The 25,622-nt window shown below is 47.0% G+C and overlaps 1 protein-coding gene across 3 annotated transcripts in view; it reads right to left on the reverse strand.

The window, feature by feature from the left end:
* The window catches only part of TTLL11 (tubulin tyrosine ligase like 11), a 242,333-nt gene that overhangs the window by 52,536 nt on the left and 164,175 nt on the right, over positions 1-25,622 (reverse strand). The window lies entirely within an intron of this gene.

Here is a 25,622-nt window from a genome sequence, read left to right on the forward strand (position 1 = left end):
CAGACTAATCCTGGACTGAATAGAAACCCAGGATAAGAAACCCAGTGGGCAGGTGCCAGAGTCTTTGTCTCTAACTGGTGCACAATGGTTCTTCCCTACATGAGGAGTTACCAGGTGCTGGTGCCTGAGAGTCAGAATACCTGTAACACCTCATTCCAGCCTGGCAATGATCCTGTGATTAACAAACTATACGAGGCTCCATTTTACTAATGAGAAAAAAATTAACGTCAGAGAGGTTAACCTACTTTCCAAAGGTCACTCAGCTAATGGCTGAGGCATTAGCTGAGTGACCTTTGGAAAGTAATGGCTAAGGGTGAGGATTTGAACCTGGGGATCTACTTGAGTTTAAAGCCCAGGTGCTTTCCACTCCATAATGCTACAATTCACTGTAGTTATGCACTTTCTCTAAATGCATTTTCACCTCCGACAGTGGAGAGAAGTCTTTTACTTATGGGATGGCGTGGGGTGGGAGAGTGGCTGGGAGGACACCCGGCCTAAGCCTGGCACAAAGCTGTTGCATTGCCTAGGATCAAAACCACAGCCTGCCTATGAAGCATCCAGACGAATCTGCTGGGGGGCGGGGAGGGGGGGGCTTGTAACTGACCTCAGTGTGATGACCTGGGAGCAACCAGCACTGACCTCGATGGGGCTGTTCCCTTTTGATTGCCAAATCAATCGATCAATTCCTATTTTACCATCACAGGCTCACACGAGTCACTGATGCATAGCATTTGTCACAAATATGAATGAACAAGGGCCCCAGCAGCCACAGCAATGGACTAGGCCTCGATCCCTGCCAGGGATGAGCCACCAGGCCGGCGCGGGGTCTGGGGAGACAGGGGGTGGTGCGGCTCAGCGCTGCAGGACCATCTTCCTGCCAAGGCTATGAGTTAACAAAAGGACAAACATGAGGACTCACTCCGGTGCCTCCATTCCCACAGATCCAGAACTCTCGCTATCTCAGAGCTAGAAGGGCCTTCAGGGGTCATGGGGCTCAGCCCTCTCATTTTCCGTATGAAAGAACTGACAGCTCATTTTACAAAGACCTCGCAATATGCTTCTTTTCTAACAGGGCTCTCTCTGCTTGGTGGTTCGCACACAGCCGGAGTCTTGCCGGCGTCCTTGCTCTCTTTGTCTTGGGCAGTTGGAGTAAGGGAAGCACACTGCCATGGAGGCCAGAGAATGGTGCTGCCAGGCAGCTCTTCTCCACAGGGCACCAGCCTGGTGGTCCCCTGGAATCCCAGCTCTGCACTCTTGAGCAGGCTGACCCCAGGTGAGTCCTATAACCTCAAAGTTTCAGCTTCCTCTTACAAAAAAATGGGGAAAATAATGGCACCTAACTTATAGGGCTGATGTAATTACAGAGAAAGTGGACACATCGTACTTGGCACAGCGCCTCAATACCGGTTGGCCACTGTGATTATAATCACCAACATATTTATCTCCTGCATGCCATCATCTCGAAATGCTCACTCTCTAGTCTCCAGGTTCGATGGGAGAGATCATTGTACCCCTCTGGGAACTCTGGAGAGTATGGGGTTTCTTTAACCACTGTCTGACATTCTATTCTACCCACAACTCACATAAATAGACTGGACTGTCCTCCTTTTCTGATGTCTGGGGAGTCCAGGTGCCCAGCCTGGCAAGGTGCCCAGGGTCAGACTGCACCTGCCTCTTGTCCCACCCTGAATAGATCCCCTATATGAGTCTCCTCTTCTCAGACCTCACTGGGTAACTGCCCCTTATCTGACACCCTGGTTCTCTCTACTGAGGATTATTAATGTCACAAAATAAGGGGCCAAACAATGTCACAAAAGAATTGCTGCTCCCCACATAAAGAAAAACTTAAACCATGGAGTGAGCAGGGACCCTGGGGGTCCTCTCACCTCATTTTTCTTTTGAAATGCACAGAGAAGTTGAGGCAGACACTTGCTTGAGGTGAGCCATCAAGCAAGAGGTGGTGGCAAGGACAGACCCAATTCTCCTGACTTCCTGTCCAGAGCCTTTAAAAAAAAGAAGAAAAAAAAAAAAAAAACCCAAAACACTAAAGCCAGAGTGGCCAACATTCTGATTGTGAATGAAAAGATTCAGACTCTTGAGGCCACTCTGGTGGTCAGAGAAGAGAAATATTTTTAGCCCAAAGGGCTGCGGAGTTCCCACTTTAACCCCACCAGGTGATTGGCTGCTGTCTTTCCATGGAAGATCAGGCCAGACTTAGGCTTTTCACCAGACCTCGGAGAAGGGTTTTTCCCTACATGCCAGGCCTGCATTGACTGCCCCTGTCCAAGGCGCCCTCCTCGTGAGCAGAGCACTGGGGCCTGCTTTGCCTGCCTCACCTTCCACCCCCCACGTTCCTCCTCTCTCTGTAAACATGCTTTCCCAAATGATCCACGGGAAAAATACTACCCTTCAAATCTACCTTTCCCAAGTAAGCTTTCCACAGCCTTTGGAGCCAGAATCAGCCATTCCTTTCTCAGAAACTTCCGGGACTTTGTACATGGTCCTCATCACTCTCCTCACAAGATATAGAGACCTTCAATCTCTATCCTGCCCAAAGCTGACCCTGTGATGTGCATTACTTTTCCTCACAGCAGTTATCACTATCATGCCGAAATGGTTGTTGCTGCAACTATCTCTCTGACACCTGGTTCTTTCCCTAGACTCCAAGTCCCGGGAGGGCAGGCATTTCTCTCCCTCCTGTGTGAGTTTTTGTTCTAACACAGGGCCTGGCACAAAGCAGGTGCTCAAAATTATCTTTTTTTTTTTTCCAAAATTATTAAAAAAAAAGATTTTATTTATTTATTCATAAGAGGCACACAGAGGGAGACAGAGACATAGGCAGAGGGAGAAACAGGCTCCCCATGGGGAGCCCGATACAGGACTTGATCTCAGGACCCCGGGATTGCCACCTGAGTCAAAGGCAGACGCTCAACCACTGAGCCACCCAGGCGTCCCGGTACTCAAAATTATCTGACGGTGGTACAATTGGGCTGTGTTTCATTGACTTCTCACCACAACAATCTAATGATTATTTCCTCGAGTTTACATCCGAGGATACTGATGCTTTGAGAGGTTAAGTCAGCAGCCAAGATGAGAAGGCTGGGCCTGGAGCCTGGTGGCAGCCCCACACTGCCGCACCCCTCCACTTCTGGTTGCCAGACCCCACGCATCCTCCTTTCTCTTTGTCCCTCCCTATGATGGGAAGATCCTGTCTATCTTCGAGAAGAACCAAGATTTCCTGGGGGCAGTGGCAAAGCACTGTCTATGTGACAATTGCAATCAGTGGTTGTATTAGCCTCTGTTTTACCACCTCCAAAAATTAGCAGAAAAGGCCAACTCAAGCTTTCACTGTCTAGTTGTGCTAATGAAGGGATCCTTTTAATTACATACTCAGGGCTTCTCTGCAACACAAAGCACTTTTAGTGTTTAAACACTGTTCGGCACCAAAGTATAGGCCTGTGTGAACAGAGATGATAAGTGGGGGAAACCATGTGGGGAAGGTTATCCTTTGCTTCGATTGTAATTCTTTTTGGCACTCAATTTCTTCCAAATGTAGTTCATTTTCTGTGGTAATCCTAATTCTCTTTTGTATACTAGATGCCTGGTGAACCCTAACCCCAGGATTCAGTAGGCATAGCTCAGGCCAAATATCCTTCCTCCTCAGGATCTGGATGAAATCTGCCCACTTTGTGAATTTCGCATGTCCCTGATTTGTCCTTGAGGGTCCTTCCCACCCAGGGGTGCCATATGGCTGGCTGTCAACCTGCAGTAAGGGTATTGAACACAAGACTATCTTCACTCAGTGTCCCAGGGGCCAAGGCATTTGGATCTTGCTTTCTGAGGCAGTTTTCTTGTGCATCAGTCTGTATGGGATTTTCACTAATGTGAGTGAGGCCTTATGGGGTCGATCCCACAAATCTTTCTCAGGCAAGGATGCCCTGACTTTGCACGTATTTCTGACCAGGGGGTGAGGGGCTAACTCTTGCTGAGCTCTTCCTATGTGCCAGGAACTCTCCCGTACATTAATTACTATGGTTCAGCCACACAAGACCTAAGATTTACATATTAACATATATACTGGAACCTGAATGCCTGGGTTGGAATGCTGGCTTACTAGCTTGGTGACTTTGGAAAAGTCTCTTGACCTGCTCGTGCCTTGCTATCTTTGTCTGGATGATGGGGATAATAATAATTCCACCCAGGTCATAGAATTGTGAAAATGAAATGGGCTAACATAGATACGTCGAGCATTTGGAACCATACCTGGCATGCAGTAAGCACTCAATAAGTGTTAGATTTTGCTTATCCAATAGAGCTAAGCTCAGGTTAAATGAAATACTCAAGGTCACATGCCTCCCAAATGGTATCATCTGGTAATCTGGCTCTGACTCTCAAGACCTTACTCTTTCTGGGCTTCCACCAAGCTTCAGCAGTGCCAGTGGGGTTCTCTGCTGCCGTTCTGCTAGGACACTGCAATCGGAACCCTGGCCCAGTGGGCCAGAGCCTAGAGCGGGTCACTTGGTGTGCTTGATGCTCTCCTGACCTCCACGTGAGCACGCTTTGTTTGCCTTTCTTCCTCCACTGCTTCACACATTCTGCTCCTCCTGGGGTTACCATGGCCCTCCTAATTGCCACTGACCTTTCTGGTGTCTTTCTTCATAAGATGCCCTCAGGCCCAGCAGTTTCTGCAGGCTCAGCCCCCCACCCCTACCCTGCGTCCCTGGTTGCCTGTGTCCTGCTCCCTAGCACCAACAGCCAGGCCCCAATCCTATACATCCTGCAAATGCCAACACTTCAAATGCCAACCCGCCCACAAGCCTCCCCTCATCCCCCCCACCAGAAACATTCTTCTGGATTTTCCACAGCACCTCATTTATACCTCTCTTGTGGAATCTATCATTTTTTAAACTTATGTTATGGCCATGTAAGTCTGTGGCTTCTGTCCTCCACAGACTGCGAGTTTGCTGAAAATAGAATCCATTTTTATTCCCCTAATAGTACTCCACATTTAATAGATAATGCAAAAAAAAAAAAAGTGTGCTGAGAGATGACTGTGTAAGAAAAGTATTCTTTAAGACAAAGAGAAGAATTTGGTATAATTTTGCCCATAGGCAAGAAAATGGGCAGGGTGACCTCTAGGTGTCATTTTCAGCTTCAGGTTCTAGAAAGCCATATTTTTTATGGTAATAGGGCAACGATAATAATTTATGGCAATAAGAATAAGGCATCCTAGCTTCACTCCCTCCTAACTGTATGGCCTTGGGGAAGTTGGGGTCTCACTCAGCCTCTGTTCATCTTCTGCAAAACGGTGCTGGACAACAGAATTCCCCTCCCAGAGGTTTGGAGGGATTTGATAAGGAGACAGAACACCAGAGGCTAGCATCCTGGCTGGAGAGTGAGTAAGTGTGAACAAAATGTCAAAAATCAGTGATTTCTGGTCAACTGAAGCCCACCCAGGAAGATTTAACTGCCTCCTCCAGCTCCCAGCAGTCCTTCCCTCCCAGAACTTTAGTCCTAACAAAATTAGATTTTGTTTTAAAGGTGGCTAATACATTAAGCATATGCATATTAGCAACCAGGTCCAGAGAGAAAGCCTAACTTTTTTCTCTATGTCATTTGAATTCCCCTAACATTGAGTTGTCAAAATCCATTAAAGTATTAATTTCTCTTGTCACTGCACAATTCCCTAAGCAGACATCCAGACAGTGTACAGTGGTGTTTCTCACAAAAGTACTAAATGTTTAGTTATCATGATACATTTTTTAGATGATGCCTCCCAGATGGCCCTAGAGAGACTCTGTAAATTCAAGTACAAGGTTAGGGCAGGGTGGTTGTGGAGATTGCACATCCAGCAGGCCTAGGATGGAGCTTACCAGGACTGCCACTTACTAGCTGAGTAGCCCTGGGAAAGGTACGTAACTTCTCTGTTTCTTCATTTGCAAAATGGTGACAATGATACTAAATACATGGGGGTTTGGTGAGAATGACACAGAATTCCAAATGCAGAGAACCTTGTAGAATGCCCAGCGTATCTCTGGTCCCCAATACAAGAGAGCTGAACGGTCCCAGAGATTTGGAAACATGCCAATGGGGGTGTGGAGGCTGTCACACCCAACTCAGCACCCCTCCCCGAGGGACAGTCATACGGAGCAGTGAGTTTTTTGTGATACAACGTCCTAAACCCTGGCACACTGACACTTTTGTCTTTCACGATAGCCTCTCCAAATGCCCATTCAAATAAATTAATATCCTCACTTGACCAACTCACCTGGCAGAAGTAAATGTTTCCGTGTCAACAGGAAAGTGGTGGGCACCCCGCGCCCCAAAAAGAAAACAAGAGAAAGTCTATCATTTAGTTTCCCCGACTAAAAGGCACCAAGTGGAGCTAAAGTCAGAGCTAGCCTCTTCCTTGGTTGTCATGGCAACGTCACTGACTACGACCTACCCCCCCCCCCACAGTAAGGGGGACACACGGGAGGGGGTCCAGCGATGTGGGTGGCACAGCAGAAGTGCTGCAGGAGGTACTTTCACCTGTTTGTCTGAAACATGAAAGCTGCTGGCAACAGTGCACCCCTCGTCCAGGCAAGGGGACATTCCAGTTGTTATCATACAGTTCCTTTGGTGATCATGAATGGATTCAAACCCAGTTCAAACCTGATGAATGAACAATTACTGCTTCCTCAGCCAAAACGCAGAGGTCGGGGAGAGCACCACATGCCTTTCCTTGTAGGAGGTAGGGGGCCCTCAGCCTCCAGGGAAATGTGGCTGATGCTGAGACCTGCTGCTTTAGGCTACGGTGGTTCCACCCCAAGTCTATGGAGCAACTTCCCATCCATGATCTAAAGCCACCTGAGCAACAGCCTGGGAAGAAAACAGCAGTGTGCCCATTTTACAGGTGAGAACATTGAGTGCTGCAACCATGAATCAGCAAGTACTGACACTTTCATTTTCTCTTTTTCTTGATTGCCCTCTGCCCCTTGAGAAGCTTAACCTGTGATAGCACTTGAATTTGCCAAACTGTGTCAATTCTTTCCCTTACTCTTAAGCTCAGAGTTGCTTTCAAAAGTCACCTTCGAAGTCCAACACCTGCCAGTCAAATCTGCCCAGGTGTCCCACTTGCATCCACATTGAGCACGATTTGTGTCTCTGGACCCCACAAACCTGCTTCTTGCCATTTCCACCCATATTGTTATTGGCAATCCCATCCTCCCAACTGAGCCAAGCTCAAAACCCTGAAGTCAGCTTTGCCATCTCAATCGTCCTCACCTAGGTTCCTGGGGACCTGGACACTCTCCATTTTCTACTCAGAGGCTCTGATTCCAATATTCTGGGGAGTCCTAGCAAGTGGAGGAAGCAGGGTGCACAGTGGTTAACCGCAGAGGCTGCAGGATCAGGGCATCTGGGTTCTTGCTGAATTTCATACCCGTGGGCTGACACTGTCATCTGCTCCTCATGGCCATGTGAGGCTATTATTATTCTTAATATGATTCCCATTTTCCATATGACACATTTTCCTACAAGAACACAAGTGCGGTGACATAATTTCCCCAAGGTTATCAGGATCGACTGAACATAAGAGCCCTTACTCATAACCAACACGCAAAGCTCCTTCCCCCTTAGCTGTAGGTTTTTTAAGAGCAGGGCCCTTTGGCCACATTTGTATGTAATGGCTTCTGAGGGCTGAGGATCTGACTGCAGGTCTGAGCTCAGAGTCAGCCGGCCAGCCTAGGTTCCACCTCTCACTGTGACCTTTTCTCACAGTGTGAACTTGGGGGAGCAACCAGAAGAGGTCTGTAGCTGGCTGAATAGTGGCCCTGAGTCCGAATAGTAGTCCTGAGCCCCAGCACCTGGCTGTGTGACGGTATTGGGAAAGGAAACTTTACATATGTAATAGAATTAAGGCTCTGGAGATGAGATTATCTTGGGTTTAGAGTATGCCCTAAACCTAGGAGAACAGGTATCCTCAGGAGACAAAGGCAGGGTGAGATCTGACACAAGACAGGTAGAGAAGAGGCCATGAGAAGAGGAGACAGATTGGAGTGACACTGCCACGAGCCAACCAATGTCTGTGGCCCCCACAGGCTGGAAGGAGCAGGGAGGGGTCTCCCCCAGAGCCTCTGGAGGAATCATGGCCCGGAACTAACGCCGCCTGGCCTCAGACTTCCGGCCTCAGAGTTGGGAAAGAACGTACGTCTGCTGCTTGAGGCCAACGGGGAACTTGTTTCTGCAGCCCCGGGAGACCAGTGCCAGGTCCCTGGCAGTTTCTGAAGCAGCTAACCCCACCAGTTGTAGTAGATAATGCCTCTGAAAACAAGTAGAACAGTGGCAGGTGCACAGGAGGCCTCCAATAAGTGTTAGCTGAGCCAAATCAAAATATCCTGAGTCATTACCTTGGAAAACTTCTCCCCAGGACACACCTGGCTGACTGGGCCTGTCTGGAACACCAAGCTTGTAAGATGTTTAACTTCAGAACCCAAGAGCCAGAAGGAAGAGCCACAGGGAAGATCTCATCTGAGCCCATGTGTGGAAGATGAATGGGAAGCCAGCAGAGATGTCTGCGTCCTTGTGAGGCTGGTAACTAAGTGCTGGCCTGTCTCCAGCTCTGATGAGCCTGTCATGGTGGGTTTCACAAAATATCTGTTTCAGGAATAAGGCTGTTGTTTCAGGCAAGCTCTAGAGATAATAGTATGTTTTTCCTATATAGTCTTGACATGTTCACTGAAGCTAAGTTTTTCTAAATGTGACCAATTTCTTAAGTGGCAGAAGCCCATGAAACTCTTCAAGAACATAGATGGCATGTAGGTACCCCAAGCCATTTTCTTGGTGGCCATGGGCCTGGAGCAACATTTACTCTGGCTTGTAGGGTGGTGGTGGGGAATAGTTGGGGGTAGTGGATAGTGAGTTCTCAGAAATGGGTCCCTCTAAAGGTTGTCTTAATTCTGCAAGGAAGTCAGGTCCCTCAGCTTCATGCATATGGATGCAACAGTGGTTGAATGATAACCTGCGATTTTTCTTTCCCATGTTAGACTACTTGGGTTGGCTACTGAGTATTTGATGAGGAAACACTATGCCGGCGCACATACCAATGATCCCCAGGACCTGAACGCAGTTTTGCTGGATTTGACTGAATTCTGGCCTAAGAAAGCATGGGTGCAGCATTCCATGTGAAATGAGCAGACCGTGCCTTGGCATGAGATAGACGGAGCACCAGAAGGCAGACCAACAATCAGGAAGGTGCTGGAACACTTTCCCTGTTGTCCCACAGGTGAAGGTGAACAAGGCCCATTCATGAAGCAAACTCCTCAGGATCCTCCATGCAGGTTCTCCTTTCTCCCCTGGGTAGGAATTTGCTCTGAGAAGAGGGGCTCCCACCCCCTGAACAGGCAGATGGAGGCCAGAATGCACCTGCTCTCACAGGCCACCTCTTCCTGCCCTGCCAAGGTGTGCTCCTGGGGAGTCAGGTCCGAACAGCTTAGGGGCACACAGAGAGCCCCAGCCCATGGTGGGAGTCTGGAGTGAGCAGTGCCCAGTTCCCATTAGCTTGTAGTAGCCTTGGACTACAGAACTGACCCCAGGTCTCTGCATTCTAGACTCTGCCCCCCTCCCAGCACTCTCCCTCTGTGGCTGGAGTCCCAGCATGCCACAGGGTCAAGCCCCTCTTGGCTGACCACTAATGCCCCCAAGGCCAAGTTTGTATGGCACAGAAGGCAGTGACTTTGGTCCAGGTTCCCAGAACACCCTATACTCTGCAGACTGCTTCCAGAGAGCATGATGGGACCAAGGAATCAATGCACTTAGAGAGGAAAGAGCTTCCCATCATAGAGACTAGTGGTCCTCATTCTGTTTGTAGACCGGGACTGAGCTCCGGAGATGGAGAGCAATCTGTCCAAGGTTTCCTGGCACTCAGGCTTTATGGGTTAGGAAGAATACACGTCTCCCAGCTCCCTTTGCTGTGATTATATTCTTGCCCCTTTCCTTGGCTAATATCAATCAGCTCTGTGCAGACAGCGCCCTGTCTGACTCACTTCTGACTCTCTGGCAGCAGCTTGGTGCCAGGCCCGAGCAGGAGCTCAGTAACTGTTATTTAGCCTTGGCTGAGTACATCTCCTTTGTAAAACAAAGCAGACCCTGGGATCCTTTTACTGATGCCAACAGAAAGGCGTAATTTCAGGATTCTATCAACACCTCAACTCCCGGAAGGAAGGGGCTATATCTGCCTAAATGATGTGGAAGTGGAGAAGGCTGTTAAATTTCCTTGTCACATCACTGGGTTAATTTCGTCCTGCTGGAACTATGATCTTGTGTCCACACAGGAATGGCTGCTGTTTATCGGAGGCTGTGGTGTCCAGGCCCTGCCCTGGGGACTGTGGACAAAGGTCCTAGTTAGTCTTGCCCTCGTCCCTGCCAGGTAGAAAATATTAGGCCCTCTTTATAATGAAAACTGAGGCTCAGGAAGGTAAGTGGCTTGCCCAAGGTCACACAGCTCACGAGGGCTGGAGCATAGATTCCAATTAGGTCCGTGCTGTTTTACCAAAGTCAGGGCATTCCGACATAAGAGGAGCAATGCTGTAGATAGAGTATAGTATATAATCTCACCGAGGCAAGCCTGTGAGCTCATCTAATTCTTAGAGCAACCCCACGAAGCATCATCTCCACCTTACAAGGAAGCAAAAAGGTCCAGAGACACCAGGTCACTTACCAAGTGAACTCAGATAGCCTAGAACCCAGGGAAGGGCGAGAGGCAGAGAGAGTTCCGAATTAAAGGCCGGGGTATTACAGGAATCCTGGAGCTAGGCCGGATTTGCTAGCCATATGACTTTGGGTAAATTACCTAAAACAAATTTTTTTAATTTTTTTTTTTTTTTTTTTATGATAGTCACAGAGAGAGAGAGAGAGAGAGAGGCAGAGACACAGGCGGAGGGAGAAGCAGGCTCCATGCACCGGGAGCCTGATGTGGGATTTGATCCCGGGTCTCCAGGATCGCGCCCTGGGCCAAAGGCACGGGCCGAACCGCTGCGCCACCCAGGGATCCCTTTTTTTTAAAATTATTATTTTTTTTTATTTATGATAGACCTAAAACAAATTTTTAAAAAGTTTCATGAAATACGAATCAAGTAAAATTTACCATTTTTAAGGGTACAGCTCAGTGCTATTAAGTACCTCCATGGTTGTGCAGCCACTACCCCCATCCACATCTCTGGCCTGTTACACGCTAGCTCCCCATCCCCCACCTCCCCACAGCCCCTGGCAAGCAGCATTCTACTTCCTGCCCTATGAATCTGACCAGTCTAGGAGCCTCACGTAAGTGGAACCATACAGTAGTTGTCCTTTTGCACCCAGCTTCTTTCACCTAGCACAATGTCCTCAAAGTTCATCTATGTTGTAGCAGGTGTCAGAACCTCCTTCCTTTTAAAGGGTGAATAATATTCTGTCGCATGCAAGTACCACATCCCGTCTATCCCTTCTTCTGGGCACAGATGGTCACTTGGGTTGCTGCCACCTGTTGGCTATTGTGAACAGTGCGACTACGAACACCACAGCAGGAGGGCAAAAATACTTTCAAACTCATCAATTTCTGCCCCAAACCTGAGCTTCCAGCTTTGTTCCCTGACTCAGAGAAGAAATTTAATGCCCATGTAGTACCTGAGCCACGAACTGAAGAGGAAAGTAACTCCCAAACCCCACAAATAGCTAATTCCTATTCCTCTGTCACCTTGGCCCACCCATTTCTCTCCATCCTCAGATTTCAAGCCACCACCACCTGTCACTTCACTGGTGGGTCACCTGAATTTCAACAGCCTCATCACCAGTCTCCTTGCTTCCAACTTCCCCTTCCAACGCATCATCCATGTCACAGCAGATGGCAGATCTGACCATGTCACCTCGTGGCTGGAAACCTGTCCCTGGCTTGCTGCCTCCTTCCTTTCACATCCTCTTCTCCAGCAGGCCTCCCCTGGCTGCTCTGCCTACAGCTCTGACACCCACCCCGCCAGCTTCCGAGTGCCTGCCTGGCCCCATTCTTCCCCACAGCCCTACTGCTGTTTATCAAAGTGTAGATTTTACTCATTTACTTTGTTGATGTCCATCTCCCACCCCTCAACCCCCACCTCCAGGAAAGAGTGTCAGTGTCACAAAGGCAGACATTTGTGTGATGGTTCTGTGCACTACTGCCAACTCAGTCCTGGCACACAGCAGGCTCTCGGCCGAATACTGGCCGAGTGTGTGCATGCATGAATGACTGACTCCCCTCTGCCTGCAGGGTCACTGGCCTGGTCAAGTACTTTTACATGATGGCTGTGTCCCCTGCAGCCTCTGCTCTTCCTCATCCCCATGTAAACCCAGCCAGGCCACAAGGCTCACCAGGTTCTCCCCCTGTCAAGTAACCCTGGGCCTTTGCACATGCTGTTGCTTCTGTCTGGAATGTCATTGCTCTACCTCGCCCCACCTTCTGTTGTTGTGGATGAATTCTTCACTATGCTTCATGACACCCTACTTTTACCTCTTTTTCTTTTTCTTTCTTTTTTTTTTACCTCTTTTTTTAAGATTTTTTCACACTGTACCATAATGTCCGTTTACTTTGTAGCTGTTTCTAAACTGCCAACTCCATGAGGGCAGGAAAATTTCATTCACTTTCCGATTCCTGGGGCCATGCACTGAGCATGCTGTTGAGGCACAAAGAATGTGAGGGAAAAAAAAGTGAGCCAGCCTCCGGCGTCTCAGCTGCCTCTCCTGTGGGGTGATGGCAGAGCTCCTGTAGGGTGCCCAACAGTAGATGTCGGTGTGGTTCATACAGCATCTGCCACTGTACCAGACATGGGTCACCCAACACTGACGCAAGGGGGGCTCACATGCACTGTGAAGGACCTGCTGTTTCCACTGTTCTAGAAGCCACCAGCTGCCATCCTGCAATCATCTGTCACCTATGGGGGCCACACTGATTAAGCGTCAGCCCCTAGAGAGGACTCCTGTCCTCTCCTGTTCTAGCCATCACACGTTGGCAGCTTGCCTGCTGAGCAGAGAAAACCTCTGAGTCCAGTTTCTTCTCAGAACCAACTGTGTTTATCCCCAGCATGTCACGGAATTGAGAATGTCCAGGGATTTCAGGGACCAGTGGTGTTGATCTCTCATTTTATACTTTGGACACGGGTTTCAAGAGGCCAACTGACTTGCTCACAATACAGTCACACAGCTAGTTAGGGACCTCACTTTCTCTTTCCTTATGGCAGAAATTTAATTCTATCTGGTTCAAACTATGGGACCCTATGAAATTTGGTAGGTTAGTCTAAAAGTCTCACTTGGACCAACTTCTGACCAATATCATCACTATGCTATAAGAGAGGAAAGGGGACATGTTTCACTTCCATGACCTGCCAACTAGCAGCATCAGGATGGGTTCAGATGTTGGGAAACTCTTTATTCAGGAACCTTGTCTGCTATTCAAACAGAAGATATAGATGGGACTCTTGGTGCTCACTCTACCCCCCTAGACAATTGACCCACTGTCAATAAAGCTATGGTGATGTTCCACCCTGGCCACTGCCACTGTCCTTGGACAAACCCCTCCACGGAGTGTACCTCTGCCTGTGTGAAAGTGTGCTCCCATAGGCATTCTGCTGGGGCTGCTCTGGGGGGGAAGCAGAGGGAACACTGGAGAGTCTGAAGCTCGACATCGACAGAAGGATTAGGGAGGCAAGGGAGGGGTGGCCTGGTTGGAAGTGAACCCAGAACTCCCTCTTGTTGAGAGGGAGTCATCAGCTGCCACCAACAGACTAATTCACAACCTCTGGTCCCAGAGGAAATCATTAAGCTTAATTATTATTATTAGGCATAATGACTAATTAGTAAAAATAGTTACAATTTACTGAGTGCCAACTTATGCCTGGTACTTAATGCATATTATTTCTTTTTGCCTATTTTACCCTTCTTTATTTTCTGTTTTCCTAATTATAAAGTCAATATATATTCATGGAAAAAATATTTAAAGATACCAAAGAGCAGAAAAAGGAGAGAACATTCACCCTTTTTTTCACCACCCACCTAACAACCACTGCTAATAGACAGGAGGTTTTTTTCCAGGATTTCTTCTGTCTGTCCTTCTGTTTCTCTATCCTTTTCCATGTGTGTGTTTGCATGGGGTAGGTGAGATTTAACCCAGTTATGATCACATCTTCCAAAAAATTACTTCTAACTCCCACAATGATCCTCTGAATTGGGTACGATTGGCTCCACTTTACCGATCAGGCACCTGAGGCTCAGAGAAGGTGAGTAATTTGACCAAAGTCACACAGTCGACAAAGGGCTGGACTGGGACTCACAGCAAGTCTTTCTGTGGTGGAAACCTGTCTTTTCCCTACTCCATTATATTGTTTCCCACACATGAGGGGAGAATTGGGGATAGTTTTAATTCCCTCTCTGCTTCTGCCCCCCCCCCCCCCAGACAAATGTAGTTACTGGTATAGGAGATGCAGATTCTTCCAGCTATGTCGACTCAACTGGCCAGTACCTAACTATGGAAATCTCTGAAAGCTGAAGTTTTGATGAAGACATTCTGTCTGAAACTGGAAGGAATCTGTGTTTTCTGTGCATATAGATATCTGGAAAGCTGAAATCAGAAAGCACAATGAAGTACTGTTTGCAAGCTGTTTTGCACGAGACAAATACAAGTAACTTCTGCAGAGCGGCTTCAAATGGCTCGGGAGTCCTCCACCGGGGCCTGCAAAGCTGGAAAGTGCCCAGACACCACAAACACCCCCGTGGGGAGGGAGCATCGAGGACTCCAATGATTTGAACCAAGCTGTAGGTAGCAGACCTCTTTAGGTTGGCACCAAGTGTGATAAGCAAGTGACATAAACATGTGGCACTTCCTGTGTGCCAAGCACTGGGCAGAGGGGATGTCAAATGAGTAAGACAGGGCCCTGCCTGTGAGAGCTTACATCTGGTGCGGGGACACACCTATGAAAAAAGAGCTCCATTAGGATGCCATGAGAGCCAGGACATGGCTACAGAAACCCTTTCTGTTCATGAAACCACCAGCTCAGATCCCTACAATGTCTAACATGGGAGGGTTCATGGCCAAGAAGAAAGACTGTGGAACGAAGGACAGGAACAAACTGATTAAAGCCCTTTCCCAACGTCCTATGTTCACCAACATAAAACAATAAAGGCAGAGGACTAAGTGATATATCTTATCTTCTCTACCTTAAATTTAGGAACAATAAGTTGTCACACTTTGCTCCCTTGATATTTTTAGCATCCTTCTCCCTCCCAGTTTGAACAAGACATCTAGAATATGTTTTGCTTTGCTGCAGATAACATTCACCTTGAGCTTTCATTCTGCGTGTGTGTGGTTGTGTGTGTGCACGTGTGTGTATCCCGCCATCTGAAGGTTCAGTCATCTCTCATCTAATAACCAGGAGTTGTTGAATCTACCCTCTGGATCGAGCCAGAGCCACAGGATGCTGTGAATGCCAAGGGCTTGGAATGTCCCCACCTTGCAATAGGGGCTCTGATCCCGAGGTAATTCCCCCAGCCCCTCTTCCTCCTCCTTGCTAAAGCTGGGGGCCTTGGACCGCCTCCTGGTTCCCAGGAGGAGCCAGCCAATCAGCCCCCCTCACCCAGGGACCCAGGGACCAGCACCTGCGGCGGGGGGAGCGGGGTGTCAGTTCTGATGCCCCAGGCACTGGGCCTCAGCTCCCCAGCTCACTCACCCTGTCCCTCCCCCTTCCTTCTTCACTGCCTAACTCCTAGACCCTCTTTTTCTAACTATTCCCACCAGGAGTGAGTCACACTTCTCAGATGAAGCAACAGAAATGTCGTGGCTGCACAGCAAGGAATGTGGAAGGAAATCTGCAGATGCCTGAACATCAGCAAGAGGGCCTGGAGGACCAGCAGGGATGACCGTGGGGCCCCGAGGGCTGTGGGAGTTGGAAGCCTCTTCTCTGCACTTCGGGAAGAGGATAGAGGCATCCTAACTGGGTTCAAATCCCCATGCTGCCTCCTAGATGCTGTGAGCCTTTGGACAAGTCACTTAGCTCTTCTGATCCTGTTTTCTCATCCTTACAATGGGGATACTATCTCCCTTGCAAGTTGTTGTGAAGACTGTGATATTTTATATAAATATAAGTATGTATGTATAATATGAGACTGCATATACATATTTTTATAAATTGTTTCAAAACACTCACTTTACACACACACATGCACACACACACACCCTACGTATAAACAAGTGGTTGGCACAATGCAGTCACCAACCTCTCTGGGCTTGCTGTGTCTATGCTGCATAAATCTGTTATGAAGAACAAATGCACTGGTGTAATAGAAAGTATTAGATAGAAGTAAAGTATTTAAAGAAAATACCGAGATGTATTTTTTTCTTCCGTGCTTTGAATGGCACAATATTTATCCTGTCATTTCCCAGCTAGAGGCTTGCAGGTTTTTCCAGCAGAGCTCAGGGATACCAAATATAATGTGGGTTAAATATATAGGCTGACTTGGCTTCACACACTAAGTACAAAAATGAAGCATACATGGCTTGGATGCCCACATTTCTGACAGAGCCATCTTTGGAAATAGCATTTTCTCTTGGAAGAAAATACTAGCAACTAAAAATATTTCCATGTTTAATAATGATCACCGAAAGGACATCTACAACTGCTTGTCTTTTTACATTATCACGCATTTAGTATACTGCTCATCTGGAGCGACACCAGCCAGCCCTTTGCAACTGGAGGTCCACAGAGTCCAGCCACTCTGCCGGCTGGCTCAGCCCTGTCCATGCCTTGAGCTAGTCCTGGCCCAGCAGGTGGAAGCTCAATGGTCCTCATCCTGACATTGTTCTTTCTGCTATAAGCCTAGAATCCTCATGCCTAAGAGGAAACTCAGACTCTAGTAGACACTAACCCCATCCTTATGGACATGGCTGATTCCCTCCAGTCAGGCTTCTTCCTCAGTGGCTGTTCGGTATTCTAGGAGTTTCCCAGAAGGAGGACACTCCGACCATTATGCCTGCCTGTTCAACTGAGCTCCCTGCCAAGTCCCTGCCTACCTCTTCTGCCTGGGCAGCAGGTGCCATTCTTCATACTCCTTTGTGCTGTCTGGATTCAGCTGTGAATGACCTGGGATCATGGCATCATGATGCCATCAGTGTATGGTTGACAGTGTTGATTGGTACCTGGCCTCCCATGTTCCTCTTGCTATCACAGGCCCACAGCTATGGACTCAGAAGAGTCCAAGTTTGGTTGGTGATGCTCTTTCACTCTGAAAGGCTCTGCTACTGCTCTGTATTATGATGCCCAGGCCCTGGAACCTCAGAGTGTGTTGGCCTATGCTGTACGTTAATGAGAGACACACAGAGAGAGGCAGAGACATAGGCAGAGGGAGAAGCAGGCTCCCCATGGGGAGCCCAATATGGGACTCGATCCCAGGACCCCAGGATCACGACCTGAGCCGAAGGCAGATGCTCAATGAGCCACCCAGGCACCCCTATGCTATACATTCCTACCAAGTGGTCTAGGTTGCGGGGGTTCTAATATCGCTGGCCTTAATGTTATAATATCATATCTCCTTATAAAAGATACAAGAAATTTAGAAATATATAGGTAAGACAATACAATCCTCAAACACAATCTCTCTATTAGAAATGATCACTTTTAATATTTTGGCAAATTCTCTTCCACTCCTCTCCTGTGAATAGAATTTGTTCACATAGTTGATGTTTTTTGTAGCCTACTTTTCATTTAATGTTGTGTTATAAGCACATTACCATATCACCAAAATTATTTATAGAAATCTTTAATGATTGAATGAATTGCTCCAGGCTAATGGCTATTTCAATTGTTTCTGATTTTCCACGACTTGGATGTACATATTTAGACAATAAATCTTAACCTAATTTTGGATTATATCTTTGACATAAATTCTCAGAAGTGAAATATCTGAGTCAACAGGTTATTAACATTTTTAAGGCTCTTGTTCTCCCATCTGGCTTTAGTCCATGACCTTGGAAATTGCTAAAGAATGAAATCACAGTTCAGTTTGAACACCAGTTCAAAGCTGTTCTATCTATAATCTTTTGCTTGCCATGAAGTTAATGATTGAGATCACAATAAAATAGGATGACACATTTTTCTATTAATTTCAACACAAATATGGGTTTAAAAATATTTCACATAGGAGCATGTGAAACTAGAAGGAGATTAAGCAATATTTTCAAGTGACCCAGAGTTGCTTTCCTACTAATAAGAAATAGTCATTGAGATTTGTTTCTCTAATTATTTTTTAGACTCTTCTCAAAGCTATGAATCTGAATCTGAGTCAGCATCCTAAACAGCCAGAATTGGAAACAGCAAACTCTATTTTTTGAGTTTCTTATGTAGAGTGTGAACTTGGGATGAGCTGCTCAAAATTCATTTATGTAATACATTAAAAAAAATCCATCTTCTCTGTGAGCCCTCCCCTGATTTCTCCAGGAAAAATTAATCACCCTTCCTCCTATAGCTCATCACCAGCGCTTCATTTAACACTGACTACGGTCTTCATCATATTAGAGTTATTTGTTCAAGTTGTCCACTGGTTGGGAGCTCCTAGAGGGAACAGCCCAGTGTTGATTCCCTGAGACTTAGCAGAAACATCAACATACAATAGGGATGCAGAAACAGGGTGAGGATTCATTTTCATTTTACCAGTAAGCATGCGGATTGTGCCTTGCTAGGAATCTGGTATATGAGATAGGTCCAAGAGAGAAATGGAAGAAAGTCCACTGCCACCCCAGAGGCTCTCCACAGAACAGTGGTCAGAAAAAGAGAAAAAAAAATAGCAGAAAAGAATGTTCATGGTTTCAAAATGAAAAAAAACTTCATTCATTAGTTCACAGATACTTATGGGTTACCTTCCGGGCAGTAGGATTGTGCTAGATGATGGAATCCAGAGAGGAATAAGAAATTCTTTTGCCTTCCCAGGGCTCATGGAGAAAAACAAGGAGAAGTTTCAGTGATTCTACTAAGAGTTTCTCCATGATGAGGGAAAGGACAGGCACAAAACCAGGGTTCTTCCATTAATCAAAGACCACCATCTTCAGTTATCTGCAAATCATTCGAGATTCTTCCAAGCAATCACCATGAGTCAGCCCCTGCCACGTCTAGATCATCTGCTCACTCATTTCCATTTGGTAGCAACCTTCAAGGAGCAGTAGGCCCTTTGAAATCTGCTAATTCTCAACACAAATTTCTCTAGGGATTCTTACGTATATGCTGGTTTGCACTGAAAAACGTGTTACTTCTAACCAAATGGATATTTAAAAATATGTGATACATAATTAGGGGGAAAATGTCTAAGGCCTAAGGATAAAGATTCTTTAAGAAAAAGCAGGGATTGGTGAAAAGCTTGGGAGGGAGACAGCCAGGATAAAATTCCTGTGCTGCCGGTTATTAATCCTCTGACCTTGACAAAATATTTAAGTTTTCTGGGGCTCAGTATTCTCATCTGTAAAACAGGGATGGTGGTACCTATCTCCTACAGAAGAAAAGAGAACAAGAGAGAACGAAGAAAATGAAGAAGAGCCCTGTCTGTGCAGGTTGGGTGTGTACATCGAGCGCTCAAACTTAAGGCATGTGGACTGCTTCAGGGAAAGGAGAAGAATTCTGGTGGGTAGAAGAATGAGCAAGAGTCCAGGTGTCAGTCCCAGATTCTCCCACACCTGCCACGAGGCCCAGAGAATCCCATTCTCCTGTAACTTCAGTTTTCCCATCTATAAAACAAGAAGGTTGGAAGAGGTGACCTCACTGCGCCTCCCAGTTCTGACGTTTTAGTAGATCCTTTGTTTCTCTCTTCTCAAGTGTGTGAGGCAGAGGAACCATTGCTCAGCTAAGAGTACTGCTCCAGCCATCACAACGACCCACACTCTTACAGACCCTTTTGTCCCCAGGTTAGAAACTGCCTGCCCGTCTCACCACAAAGAATAATTAGCACTTGTGAAAGATCCCCCCACATGCTGGTGTTTCCTGAGCGATGAAATGAGATCCATTTCCCATTCCGACAGTGCTGCACTGAATGTTCATAAAATATTGAAGTAACTAATGAAGTCATTTTTCATCTCAATGGTGGTTTTCTCTTCTTATTTCTACATGTGTTCGTCCATCCGGTCACAGATTTCTTCGACCAGGCAAAGCGCCTGTTATGGGGAACAGACATGCAGACACGGTGCTTATCTAGTAGGGCCTGGTCTCCTTGGTATGTAAATATGGCATGTTCTCCCCGGGTTTCCCTGCCCCTCTCTGTGGGTCGGTGTCCAAATTTCCTCTTCTTAAGGACACCCATCATGTAGGATTAGGGTCCACCCCAATGACCTCATTCTAACTCGATTACCTCTATAAAAGACCCTATCTCCAAATAAGGTCGTATTTTGAGTTACTATGGGTTAAGATTTCAAAATATACATTTTGAGGATGACACTATTTGGCTCCAAAAAAGGGAGTCAACTTATTCACTCATTTATTTGTTTGTTCATTCTTCCAACCCTAATCGAGTCCCTACCATGTGCCAGGCATTGTGCTGGGTACTGAAGATCTAAAGGCAGTCCTAGCACAGAGGATTTCAGTTTGGCAGAGGTGTCACCCACACAGATGGGTCACTGAGTGTGGTGTACGTGTGAGGCGCCAGGTGGGCACAGGGACAAGGCGTACTCTGCTCCCCTGAGGGTTCATGGCAGCTTCCGAGGCTTCCATGAGGTAGCCAAGAGATGAAAGGCTTGGGTGGAGCCTTCAAAGTGGCAGGTAGAGAGGGAGGAATGCCTGGATACCATGCAGGGGACAGGGCATGTGTAAACAAACAGGAGCTTGGCTGGTAGGGAACAATTCTGGAATTCTAGAAGTGGGGATGGAGCCTAGGGAGTGTGTTGGCAGCGAGAGGGAGAGATTTATGGTAAAGACCGGTGTGGCAATTCCCATGCAAATACCATGTGGTAGAGAAATGTCTCCCCTGGCAGCACCCAGACACCCACAGGCTTCCTTTCTCTGCTAAGAACCAGGAAGACAAGCAAGAAAGCTGCTCTCTTTCAGAGAAGCCCAAAGTAAGATCCTAAAGTTGATGCGCTGAAGTTTTAGTGAGGAGGGCCACTCGGGGCCTCCCTCCACACCTATATACTCTTCCTCTACACACACTTTTCACAACTTGGTCATCTGATTGTCAGACCCTAGTACAGCCAGCTAATTAAAAGGGATGAGACGGGATGCCACAGCCATGCAGTCTGCAGTGTACAGAGCGACTGCCTGAAGACAGAAAAGGAAGATGAAAAACCCTTCAGACCTCTTCAGGGATGCCAATATACCACGGAACAAGTTAAAACCAGTTCACAGAATCATTGTTCACATAAAAGGCCACGTTGACTGAAACATATTGAAGAAGTCAAGATTCCCAGCAAAGTTGAAAGGGTTTCATGTGTAAAGGGTTAAATACAGACATTTAGAAAACAAAGGAACAGGTCCATAGCCCAGGTCTGTCAGGGCCAGAAAACTCTGAGCTTTCTGTTGGAAGGGGGTTCAGAAATCACTTAAGCCAAATTCTCTCCATTTAGGCCTAAGAAAATGAAGCTTAGTGTGGGGGAAAGGACTTGCTCACACTCTCACCCAACAAGAGAGGAGCAGGGCTTGAGCTACAAATGGCTTTTCTTGACCCTGCCCCCACCCCTGCCGGTGGGAGCAGTTATGGAAACCCCAGGGTGAATGTGTTGGAGGCAGCTCTACAGAAGTGGGCCTGGCTGGGAGGGTTCCAGATGACAGAGCTGTTGTGGGCCAGTGGAGAAGGAGGACAGGGGCACATCAGGTCCTGGGGTTGGGAGGATGGCCATGGACACTGACAATCCTTCCCGGGGCTCTACACTCCAGTTACCTCACTGGCCCCTCAAGGCAAGACTGTAAGGTGAGCAGAGCAGACATTATTCTCTCAGAGTGCAGACCAGGAAACTGAGGTCCATAAGGGAAAAACTACTGTGTCCCTACGATAGAGTGTGCCAGGTCAGAACTAGACAAGTGGTCTTCTGGGCTATGCTCTGGCAATGGGCCTCCTGGAGAAAACTAATCCACTTGGTCCTTGCACATGACCCTGGGCAAGTCTGATATTCTGACACATCTCTCATGGGGCACATCGGGTATTATTCAGCCATTACTTGGGCAATGCATGTTACTTCACTGCCAGGAGCCATCGAGGGCTTGATTTCAGATGCTGATCCTCAAAATAGTTGCCTCACATTCTGCCACTGCAGTCGACGTCCTCGATGTCTGCAGCACTTTAGAAACTTTCCAGTTCTTTCACAGTTTCCTTGTCAGCTGAGCATAACAGTTTGGAAAACAGTGGTGCCTCATTACAGCTTCAAACCAAACACCAATTCTAGCTCTGTACAGTGGTGGTTTTCTTCAGAACGCATTTATCACTAAAACAAAGTGCTCTGGGTTTGAGAGAAAGCGATGTTTTGAGCTGTCAAGACAGTTGAAAATGTTTGGGAAAACAATCTTCCTTTTTTTGAGATAATGCTGGCTTTGTAAGTAGGTGCAATTTCAATTTTTTTCCTGTAAATTAACATTTTTTAAGATTGCACGGGAAAGAACCAGGATATCCTTGATAGTCTCAAATATAATTATTGTTTTGACTATGAAGTCAATTTTGCAATACTAAAAAGGCAAATCACCAAATATAACCATGTAGTTTGCATTTCTTCTTAGTTTTAAAGGGCATATGCTGGCTGTTTTGTTAAATAAGAGAGTCTGTAGTAATCACAGAGGGATTTTTTTTTAATGGGTGGATGTACTGGTTTTTCTAATTGGTGCGCAACTGTACATGACCATACACCTATACTTGAATACAGCCTGAGACTTTGTATAGTGCATTCATCCCTGCTATGTCCCTGCTTCTCAGAGTGGGACTGTGAGGGAAGCGAGATAAGGATGGCCAGATGAGGCATCTTTATGAGTTTCTACTCTTTGACAAGCCCTGTGCTGGGGACTCAGATCGGAATAACACAGAGTGCTTCTGCTCCCTGGAAGCTCACCTGAGGTCACAGCTGGGGATGGGGCTCCTGACTGCCTGGGCCTCTTCATCCATGGCATTTACCACTCTAGAACCTGCTCCCTCTCAGATCTGCAGCCTCACTGAATTCAACAGCAGGGTTTCCTTTTGGAAGAGACAACTTCTGCTCTGGACGTCCTGAACATCTTGGTGGGCTGACTGGTACCACGTGGTGCCCACTAGGCCTTCTATGCCAAGCTGAGGAATCATCTGGAACACTTCAAATCCAGGTCTCCAGAGGATGCATCCAAATGAAGAGACACCCCATTCTTATGACTCTCCTCTCCTCCCTAACAGGACTGCTGTTTACAGTCCTCTGAATACAAAATGTCTCTCCATGCCTCTCCACCTAGGCATAAGCTGTGCCTTCTGCTCAGAAAGCCTTCTCTGCCCATAGACCATGCAAGCCTCTCTCTGTCATCAAAACCCAGCAGCTGTCGTCCTATAGGGCACACCACTCCCTTCTCTGTGTCATCTCCATACCTTGGTTGTGTTCCACTTCGGACTCGTCACCCTATATTGTGATTTTCTTGTATGTCTCAGTCCCTCATCTCCGAACATCTCGAGGGTGGGGGCTGTATCTTATGCTTCTGCATCCTCAGCATTTAGTCTAGAGTCTGACACATGGAAGATGTTCTACAATAATTTCTTAAGTGAATAAATAATATTAAGCATTCAGGAGGAGCCCAGAATGTGAAAGGAATTCTAAGCACTAAGATTACCTCTAACCCTCACAATGATTCTAGGAGGCAGGCATTATTTTCCCCACTTCATGGATTGCAAATCTGAAGCTGGGATAAATTATGGGACTCACCTAAGATCAGAGTCGGAGAAAAAGAATGAGATCTGAAGCCAGGTTTGTCTGACTTCAGTGCTCTTTCTACTCTGGGGAGGGCCCCCAGGCAGTCTCTCCTTCAAAGTTTGATAAGGGATAGGTGAGCCCTGATGGCTGTCCCCTTCTCTGCTCCCAGACTCCAACACCCCAACAGACAGAGGTCGAGCCAGGAAGGTTCCATCTACAGGTCTCCTGGCTCTTCACCTGTCAACACCCCTCCTTGCGGTTTACCCTAAAAGCACTCTCCTTTCCACAGCATGGATTGGAATGACAGGACTTGAAGCACCTTGTTCTGAGTAATCTCGACTCAGGGTTTCATTTTTTTAGATCAGTCTGACGGCTTCTGAAAATGGTCACAGACCAGATCTTACTGAGACTAATTATTTCTTTAAGATGTACAGATCCATCCGTTGGCGAAAAGAAGGCCAGGAGGCAAAGTTAAATTACATAGTACATCACTGTCCTTGGCACATTCATCTCTGCCACTCTGTCAGCGTAAAAATTTACAGCAGATATTATCTTTCTGAAGGGGTTCAAGTCCTAGAAAATACAAGCTAAATTTTAAATAGAATTTTAATTTTAATGAAAGCTTCAGGGAATGCTGTTTGTGTTGCAGATCCTTCATACCTGGTGATTAAGTTAATTTATGCTTAATGGAAAGGATATTTCTAATCCCCAGACAGGTTCAACATCTGTCTAGGACTGTGTTTTTGGAAGCCGTAAGCTGCTTGTGATGGATGTAATCAAGCCAGGATGCTACTGAACTGACACCTGAAGGCTATGTGTAAGGGACATTATGTCTCTGCCCAGTGCTTGTGTTGAAATCAAATCAAAGTTGCATCTCCTTCTGCCAGCCTTTAAAAATCCTGCCTCCACATTCTTACATGTTGTTCCCCAGACAGGCCTGGGTTGCAGAGCTGTGGATCTAGTGTTTGTGCTCAGTTGAAACCAGCAGTTCTTGACCCCCTACGCCTGTGCTCTGTTGGATGCTCTGCATACACAACCTCATGCAGCTCTCATGACAACCCTGAAGGCGGAAACTACCCCCACTTTATGTTTGGGGAAAGTAAGTCTCAAAAAGGTGAAGTAGCTCACCCGAGTATGCAGCTTGTAACCAATGTGGTATTTGATCTTAAGATAGTCTGCTCTTGCTCTTTCTTCTAGAGTATAGGGCAGGAGTTGACACACTGTGGCCCTGGGGTCCAAACTAATTTGCCATCTGTAAGCAAAGCTTTATTGGGACACAGCCATGTCTACTGGATTTCATGTAGCAATGGCAGAGCTCAGTAGATGAGACAGGGACAGCATGGAAGAGGAGCCTGAAATATTTTCTATAAGGTACTGTGGAGGGCAAGTTAGCCAACCCCCAGGATAAGGCCTATAACCTTGGAAGGAAATTATCTGAGCACCTACTATCTGCAAGGCCCAAGTTGGGGTGAGCACTTGGAGTCAAAGTGGAAGACATAGTCCATGGCTTCAAGGAACTCAGTCTACAAGCAGGACCTTCAAATAAACTGGTAAGTCCGAGAAGCTATCTCAGTAGCTCTCAACCTACCTAGTAACAGATCCAGAGTCCTGCTCTGCTCTTGGCCTCCCTAGCAGACTACTCAGGCATTCCTGAGAGTTCCCAGTGAAGACCTCAGGAGCACCCATGACCAGTGCCAGAGCCCTCGAGAAGACTTCAACTTCTCCACACAGACTCCCAAGGGCCCTCTCCCATTGGAGTGTC

The sequence above is a fragment of the Vulpes lagopus genome, chromosome 12 (assembly GCF_018345385.1).
Source record: "Vulpes lagopus strain Blue_001 chromosome 12, ASM1834538v1, whole genome shotgun sequence".
Lineage (NCBI taxonomy): Eukaryota > Metazoa > Chordata > Mammalia > Carnivora > Canidae > Vulpes > Vulpes lagopus.